Source organism: Suncus etruscus, chromosome 1 (genome assembly GCF_024139225.1).
Source record: "Suncus etruscus isolate mSunEtr1 chromosome 1, mSunEtr1.pri.cur, whole genome shotgun sequence".
NCBI lineage: Eukaryota > Metazoa > Chordata > Mammalia > Eulipotyphla > Soricidae > Suncus > Suncus etruscus.
The window spans coordinates 144756909-144766317 of NC_064848.1; the positions used below are offsets into that span (position 1 = coordinate 144756909).

General features: G+C 45.0%; 1 protein-coding gene across 7 annotated transcripts in view; it reads right to left on the reverse strand.

Moving 5' to 3' along the window:
- Positions 1-2486, reverse strand: part of CNOT4 (CCR4-NOT transcription complex subunit 4) — a 187204-nt gene extending 184718 nt beyond the window's left edge. For all 7 annotated transcript variants that reach the window (XM_049774522.1, XM_049774514.1, XM_049774553.1 and 4 more), the window contains exon 1: positions 2182-2486. The gene's annotated coding sequence lies outside the window, so the exon portion shown is untranslated. The remainder of the gene's footprint in view (positions 1-2181) is intronic.
- Between the last annotated feature and the right edge of the window lie 6923 nt (positions 2487-9409).

The following is a 9409-nucleotide window of genomic DNA, read 5'->3' on the forward strand; positions in this document are numbered from 1 at the left end:
TTCACAGTGGTTTGATTATAGTTAAGACTCTTCCCCAGTAGTCACTACATTTCAAATTCGCTATCATCAAAAATGGACAACATAAGGCACGTCTAGCTTTCTGTTCTTTAATGTAGAGATAGTAAGTGTTTCCACGCACATGTGCACACACAACTCTGCCATTTCCTTTCCCTGTCCTTTTCTCTTCAATGAAAAAAAAAGGGGGGGATTTAATTTTACTCCCCCAAAATCTATTTTTCTTTTACGTGAAAAGCTAATGTTCTCAAGAGAATATATTCCGCTATCTATTATCCTAGAGATGTTAAAAGAGAGAACGTTCCCACAAGCCAGAGAGAGAGAGAGAGAGAGAGAGAGAGAGAGAGAGAGAGAGAGAGAGAGAGAGAGAGAGAGAGAGAGAGAGAGAGAGAGAGAGAGATCTTATTTGGAAATGCTCGAGCTCATGTTTGGTAGCAGAATCTTGAGCCCACACTCAAGCGTCCTGGGGTGCGAGGCAATTCACAAGGCAACTTACTTGCAAGGAGAAAACTGATCCAAAAGGGAGGAAAAGAAAGGAAAGAAAATTAAAACATAGGGAAAACAAACCAAAGCAACAAACAAGCAAACCCATCGTGAACAGGGCGAATAATCCTCCCCTACATCTCAGAAAGCAAAAAATAAAGAATAAAAAACGGGGCCGGAGAGATGGCATGGAGGTAAGGCGACCTTCTTGCAAGCAGAAGGTTGGCAGTTCGAATCCCGGCACCCCATATGGTCCCCCGAGCATACCAGGAGCAATTTCTGAACATCAAGCCAGGAGTAACCCCTGAGCGCTGCCGGGTGTGACTCAAAAACCAAAAGTAAGTAAGTAAATAAATAAATACATAAATAACACCAAAACATGCCCTATCCCGGGAAGGAGCCTGGCAAAAAAAAAAAAAAAAGGATGCATCTACTATGCATAACGTTTAATAGTCCATCCCATGCATCGCAGCATCCATCCACTTGGGCAACTTCCTTGACTTTTCCCGGGGCCCACACGGGGCATCCCTCTTTTGGGGGAAGACAGGAAGCCGACCCAGGACCCCAGGGTGAGATGAGGGTGGTGGAGATCTTAGGTGCCGGGTGGCTGTCTAGACAGGTGAGAAGTAAACGGATAAAGAAGAAACAAGTCGCAAGCAAGCAAGCAAGCGGGGAAACAGGTGGGTTCCAAGGAGCAAGAGCAAATCACCCTCCATACCATCCGGCCCGCTCTAGGGGCAGCTTTGAGGGAGGGCAAGAAAAAAAATGACAGATGTGGTTCCCGGCGGGCGACACAGCAAATGGGGCAGCTCGGGTGTATGTGTGGGGTGGGTGGGTGAAGGATGGAAGAAGTGCCAGGAGTCCGGGAAAAGGGGGGGGGGTAGAGTGGGGGGTTATTTGATTGCCAAAAAAAAAAAAAAAAAAAAGCTAACTCCTAAGTGAGAGCCGGGGTGCAAACACACATCCATCCCTCCACCCTAGACAGCAGCAACAGCAGCAGCAAAGAGACAGGGACCAGGGATGCAGCAGCGGATGAAGCCTGAGCAGCGCAGGTCGGAGTTGCGAGTGCAGTCTGAGGGGTGGGGGTGTTAAGTCTTGCAGGGAGGGGGGTGCCGGGGAAAGGACGTCAGCGTGGGGGTGTGGGGTGCCCCTGAGGAAAATACAACATAAACACAGGGACCAACTGAGCTGCCCCCTCTCTCCCTCCCTCCCTCCCTCTTCAAGACGGACGTGCGGCCGATCGGAGGTGGAGGGCGGGCGCCCAAGCAAGCCCACAGCACAGCACAGCCCCAGCCCGGGAGCCGGGGGTCCGGGGGGGGGCCGGGGAGCCCGGGGCTGCGTGTGGGGTTTGCTCCGGGAGCGGGGAAGGAAGCGAATGGTCGGGAGCAGCCGCGCGGCCGCCCGGCCGGCTCACTCCCTTTTCCTGCGGCTCAACTAACTGCTCGCTCCGGCGCCGGGGGAGGCCGAGGAGGAGGAGGAGGAGGAGGAGGAGGAGGAGGAAGGCGAGGATGAAGCGTGGGGGCGGGGGAGGCGCGGACCGGGAGGGGAGGGGGTGCGGCCTGCACCGTCCCGGCGAAGCCTCCGCGCTCTCGTAGGCGCCCGGCCCGGCTCCCCACCTCGCTCCCGGCTGGCTGGCTGGCTGGCTCGCCCGCCGCCCGCCCGCCCGCTCTCGCTCTCGCTCACCGCCTGCCTTGACCTCGCGGCCGGCTTCCCCTCCGCCGGCTCCACCCCGCGGCCGCGTCTTCTGCGCCCAACGGGCTCCCCCCACCCGGCGCGGGAGTCGTCGTCGAGGGAGGAGGAAAGCTCCCGTGCTTGCCTTCGGCGCCGGGCCCGGGTCCGCTCCCGCGAGTCCGACCTCTGACGGGCCGACTGAGACACAGCGGAGAGACGCTTCAGCTTTCGGCGGCTGCCACAGCCAGACGGGCCACCACCATCTTACATTCGGGTAAAAGACTCCGCCGGCCTCCTCTGCGCAGGCGCACGCGGGACGGGAGGCTCGGGCAAGGGGGAGGAGCCGGCGAGGAGGGGGGAACGTCGCTCCCGAGGCCTTCTGGGAGTTGGAGTTCTTCCGACCGGAGGCGGGCCCCGGTGCCTGCCGGGAGTTGTAGTTTTTTTCTACGCCCTCCCCTTTGGACCCGCCTCACGTGGCTGGGCTTACTTGCTTGCTTGACTGGACTCGCTAGCAGGCTTTTTTTTTTTTTTTTTTTTTTCGGGCTGCAGCTCCCGCTGTCATTTCATTTTATCTTTTTTTATTTTTTATTTTATTTTTATTTTTTCTTTCTTTTTCTTTTTTTCTTGCATTTTTTATTTTATTTTATTTTATTATTATGTTATTTTTACGTTATTTTTGTTGTTTTTTCTTTTTCTTTGTTTTTCTTGTATTTTTATTTTATTTTTGTTATTTTTACGTTATTTTTATGTTATTTTTCTTGTTTTTTTTTTTTCTCCTTCTTCTTTTTTTTATTTTATTTTATTTTATTATTATGGTTTTCTTGTGTGTTTGTTTTGCCCCTGAAAGTGGGGTGGGTTTTGTGAGGGAGGTTGGGTTTTTTTTTTTTTTTTTGCTCCCAAGGTGGAATGTCAAAACTTGAACAGGGTGTGTGTGGTTTATTTGACTCCTTACCCTGGGTAAAAAGAAAAAGGGGGGTGGGGGAGATGGAGAACTCTTCTGTCCCGCCCACGGGAGGTAGCTAAAGTTTGGGGGGGAAGAGGCAGGTGTTTTTGGGGGGGTGCAGGAGAAGCGCGGGATAACTTGACTTTGGCTCGCCTAATTTGTACCATGTTGGAGCATTCTGGAGCTAACCAGGTTTATTTCACGTCCCCGGTAAAGAAATAATTAAAATTGTTCCAGACGGATGAGCCGGAGAACAGAAGCTCCCCACCCCCCATGCATTTATCAAAAAAAAAATGTGTTTTTCTTCCATTTTTCTCTTTTTTTTCTCTCTCTTCTTTTTTTTTTTTTTGGTAGTTGTCACCGAATTTTTTTCTCCCCTTTTTCTTATCCTTTTTATCTTCAATGACGATGGAATGGATGCTCAATCTACAACAAGCTGTAAAGTGGAGACCAGTTGCACTACTGGAGGGTAGAGGAGGGAGATATGGGATGCATACTGGGAACAGGGGTGGAGGGAGGACAGCACTGGTGGTGGGAATGCCTCTCATTCATTGTCACTATGTACCCTAAATGATGCAGTGAAAGATTTGTAATGCACTTTGGTCACAATAAAAATTAAAAAAAGAAAAGAAAAAGAAAAAATGTGTTTTTTGCAAATAGAAATGTGGGGACATTCTTGCAACATCGATTTGCAGCCTGTCACGGGCTGTTTTCGTTCCAGGTCTTCATCGCTCAGCCTGTGCATGAAGTTTACCAACTCCACACACATCCACGGGTTTCCTCCTCTCCCTACAATAGAAGCCACTTTTTCATGCCTGCAAGCGCGAGTCTGAAGATTGCTCAATCCATTTCCAGGTTCATCCTGTTTGGCACCTAGAACGCTGGTGGAAAGAACCCAATGGAAACAGCCACTGGGTTGGGGGAGGTTTTTGTTTGTTCTTTTTTCTTTCTTTTTATTTTATTTTATTTTTTGTTTATTGCATGCATATTCACCCATTCATGCAACAACTAGTTATTGGTGAACAAAACACAAAATTCTAGAAACTCCTTTTTTTTCCTGCTATTGTTTAATGACTTCATTGTAGATACAGTAATTTTCACAAATGTGCTTCCCAGTGTATTTTTTCTTTTTTCTGTTTCTGTCAGGGAAAAAAATTAGAAAGTCCTTTTATCTATGCTAACCTGTGTTGGGAGTAAGGGGAGAAAGAGGAGGCAATTTTTTTTTTGTGGGTTTTTTTTTTGGGGGGGGTCACACCCGACAGTGCTCAGGGGTTATTCCTGGCTCCAGGCTCAGAAATTGCTCCTGGCAGGCACGGGGGAACCATATGGGGCCCCGGGATTCGAACCGATGACCTCCTGCATGAAAGGCAAACGCCTTACCTCCATGCTATCTCTCCGGCCCCAAGGAGGCAATTTTTTAAATAAATTATTATTAAAGAATCAAATAGCACAGGGTTTAAGGCACTTTTACCTTGCATGAAACCTTCACCACTTATGAGCCCCCCTCGCTACTACTGTGTGTGGCTCCTCCCTCCTCCCCGCAAAATAAAGCAATCAATATAATACAGCTGATAAGGAAAACGTTTTAGGGAAAGGAAATGGGAGAAAAGGTTGCAATTTTAGATATGTGAACTTAATGTCTTAGTGGGACGCCTTCATTTCATTCATTCTTTTATATAATTGTGTTTACTATTCATTATTTCACTAACAAACCTAGAAACAATTATTTGGTGAACAATTAAGTTGCATAATAAAATTTTATGTTATAATAATAAATGATGATCATAACAATAAATAATAAAATAAATAAATAATTTCCATAAAATTGAAATTACAGAATCATGAAATAATTGCTTAGCAAGGAAACTTTAATTTCACCTCAGGTTCACTAAATATCTAAACATTCAATTTAGATGTCAGGTTTTTTGGTTTGGTTTGATTTGTTTTGGGGCCACACCTAGCAGTATTCGGGGGTTACTTCTGGGAAATTACTCCTAGCAGATTCCAGGATCATTTAGGATACCTGGGGGCCAAACCCTGGTGGCTGTGTGCAAAGCAAACTGCCTTACCCACTATGCTATCACTCTGGCCCCTCAGTTTGTTTTTTTGTTGTTTTGTTTTAATGTGTTTTCCTTGTATGTGTCAACAATGTTATAGTGAAATATAAACTAAGACATGAAATAAAATTAAATCTCTGTTATTAAAGAAATAAGGGGCCAGAGAGATAGCATGGAGGTAGGGCATTTGTCTTGCATGCCCAAGGGCGATGATTCAAATCCTGGTATCTCATATGGAATCCTGAGCCTGCCAGGAGTGATTTCTGAGAGCTGAGCATAGAGCCAGGAGTGACCCCTGAGCGCTGCCAGGTGTGACCCAAAAACCGAAAAAAAAAAAAAGTTAAGACATTTATAATTAGAAATTATAATTTATAATTATACATTTATAATTTATAATATACATTTATAATTATAAATATAATATATAATTAGGAGGAATCTTAAGCATATATAATTTATATACTTTTAACAATGAATGTTTTATAAAAATAATTTTAGTGGGCACTAACAGACTAATATTTCTATTACTGATATTAGATAGTAATATTGCTATTATTAATATTGGAAGACTAAGAGTAGCTACTAATATTGCTATTGTTATTAACATATAACTAAATTTAATCCAGTAGTTCTCAATTTTTTGTTAGTTTGTGGACCATGCTTGGCAATGTTCATGGGTTATGGGTTACTCCTGGTTCTACACTCAGGAATTACTACTGAAGGTGCTCAAGGGCACCAATATGGGATACCAGGGATTAAACTTGGGTCAGCCTTGTGATAGAGATAGCTGTACTATCTCTCCAACCTCAATCACTCTTTTTTCCTACTGAGTATTTCATAATGTCTCCTTATTGACATTAGATGAACTTTATGAGGTCAGTGGAGTAGCTTCACAGTAGAGCATGTGTTCATGCTGGGTTCATTTTTCAGTATCACCCAAAGAAAGAAATATCATGAATAATATATCCTATTTCCTATATATGTGCATATATATATATATATATATCTTATATATATTTTATATATATTTGTTGTTGTTGTTTGAGTAACACCCTGCCGTACTCAGGGGTCAATTCTGGCTATGAGCTCGGGATCACACCTGGTGGGTTCAGGTGACTATATGGAATGCCAGAGATAAAACCCAGTCCATCCTCATGCAAGGCAAGCACCATATATATATATATATATATATATATATATATATATATATATATATATATATATATTTGGAGTAGGGGGTTGGATATACCTAGCAGTATTCAGTGGTAACTCTTGGCTCTGAGCTCAAAAATCACTACTGGCAGGCTCAGAGGACTATATGGGATGCCAGGGTTCTAACTTGGGTCAGCCATGTGCAAGGCAAACAACCCTACTCACTGTGCTATTGTTCTGGCCCCACTTTCTATATTTTTTAAAGTCAAAATAATGCCCTATTTATAATATTAAAATACTGGGCAAGTGGGCCAGAGTGATAGTACAGTGGTAGAGTGTTTGCCTTGCACGTGGCCATTCCAGGAAGGATTCAGTTCAATTTCCAGCATCCCATATGGTTCCCTGAGCCTGCCAAGAGTCATCAGTGATGACTCTAATCCTATGGACATTTTCTTCCTAGGTCATCAAGTAATTAGCGACAGTCTACTCTCTCTCTTTTTTTTTTTTTTTTTTTTGGTTTTTGAGTCACACCTGGCAGTGCTCAGGGGTTATTCCTGGCTCCATGCTCAGAAATTGCTCCTGGCAAGCACAGGAGACCATATGGGATGCCAGGATTCAAACCGATGACATTCTGCATGAAAGGCAAACACCTTACCTCCATGCTATCTCTCTGGCCCCAACAGTCTACCCTCTTAAGCCAGAGTTTGAGACATTCCATTACCAACTTTTTATGTTGTGTGTTTCTCTATCTGCACGTGTTTATATGTGTGTGTGTGTATGACATATAGTATGACATATAGTGCTCTTCAACCTTTTTATACTTGTAGACAGGGGAAATTTTTAGCTCGTAAAATTTCTGCTGCTACTTTGATCAGGAAGGGAATTTGTTTGTTGTATTTTGGGGCCCTACCTTATGCTCGGGTGTTTCTCTTGGATCTGCATTCAGGAATCACTCCAGAGTGGTGTTCAGGGGACCATATGGGTTGCCAGAGATCACATCCAGGTCAGCTCTTTTTTTTTTTTTTTTGGTTTTTGGGTCACACCCAGCAGTGCTCAGGGTTACTCTATGCCCAGAAATCGTCAGCGATTTCTGACAGTCTCAGGTGACCTTATGGATGCCGGGATTCAAACCACTGACCTTCTGCATGCAAGGTAAATGCCCTACCTCCTTGCTATCTCTACGTCCCCCAGGTCAGCTCTTTTTAAGGCAAACTCCCTACCTGCTGTACCATCTTTCCAGTCTGGGAGGCAGGGTGAAGGGAGAGAATTTTTGGTGAATTGCCAGGAAATTTCTACAGCCCACAGCATGAATGAATAACTGGGATATAGATATCTGTATAATACTATTCTCTATCATTAGGGAGGGGTCACATCCTTCAGCACTCAGGGATTATCCTGGCTCTTCACTGAGAAATCACACCTGGCAGGCTCAGGGGATTTTATGGGATACGAGGATTTGAACCACTATCTATCTGTGTGCAAGGCAAATGCCCTACCCCTGTGCTATCTCTCTGGCCCCCACTATCATTTTTCTTTTTTTTTTTTTTTTTTTTTTTTTTTTTTTTTTTTTGTGGTTTTTGGGTCACACCCGGCTGTGCTCAAGGGTTTTTCCTGGCTCTGTGCTCAGAAACTGCTCCTGGCAGGCACGGGGGACCATATGGGACGCCAGGATTCGAACCGATGACCTTCTGCATGAAAGGTAAACGCCTTACCTCCATGCCATCTCTCTGGCCCCCACTATCATTTTTCTTATTTAAAGATAATCTTTCAGGCGCAGAGAGATAGCACAGCGGCGTTTGCCTTGCAAGCAGCCGATCCAGGACCAAAGGTGTTTGGTTCGAATCCCGGTGTCCCATATGGTCCCCCGTGCCTGCCAGGAGCTATTTCTGAACAGACAGCCAGGAGTAACCCCTGAGCAACGCTGGGTGTGGCTCCCCCCCAAAAAAAAAGATAATCTTTCATTTTATTATGTAGCTTATGTCATGATTCCTCCCTGCAACAGGTCTAGGGACCTAGTAGATGGTGTTTATCTTGTAGCATCTCAAACTCTGTTCTGTCTGCACCCAGCATGTTACTCAGTGGAAGAGATGGATATTAAATAGATATATAAATTAATACTAGTAAATAAATATAATTTATTGCACATAAGTAAATAAGGTGAAGAATATGACAAAGACATTGTTTATAAGATGCTACAAGACAGTTTATGAGGAGAAAATAATTTCAGTACTGAACAAGATGAGAATCAGGGAAGATACATATAGGCAAAGAGTGAAGAAGAAAATAAAAAAAAAACTTACCAGAAAGCTAATGTGAAAGATGGTAGACAGGGGCCGGGCGGTGGCGCTAAAGGTAAGGTGCCTGCCTTGCCTGCGCTAGCCTTGGACGGACCGCAGTTCAATCCCCCGGTGTCCCATATGGTCCCCCAAGCCAGGAGCAACTTCTGAGCACATAGCCAGGAGTAATCCCTGAGCGTTACCGGGTGTGGCCCAAAAACCAAAAAAAAAAAAAAGAAAGAAAGATGGTAGACAAAGAACAGTGAAGTCTGGAAAGCGAATTTAAAGAGAGGGCTAAAAAATGCCAGAGCTGGGCCAGAGCAATAGTACAGAGATAATGGCCAACCCGGGATAGACCCAGGTCTGATTCCCCACATCCCATATGGTACCCCAAGCCTGCCAGGAGCTATTTCTGAGTGCAGAGCCAGGAGTAATCCCTGAGCACCATTGGATATGGCTGAAAACCAAAACCAAAAAAGTAAAATAAAATTCCAGAGCCATGTATGAGATGGTAGGAAAGGGGGATCTTTTTTTTGTTTTTGTTTTTGGGCCACACCCGTTTGACGCTCAGGGGTACTCCTGGCTATGCGCTCAGAAATCGCCCCTGGCTTGGGGGGACCATATGGGACGCCGGGGGATCAAATCACGGTCCGTCCTACGCTAGCGCTTGCAAGGTAGACACCTTACCTCTAGCGCCACCTTCCCGGCCCCCCCGGAAAGGGGGATCTTATATCATGGGAAAGGAAAAACCCTTGGAAGAGCAGAGACATAATCTAATTTAAATATTTGAAAGACCATGCTAGAAATTGGAA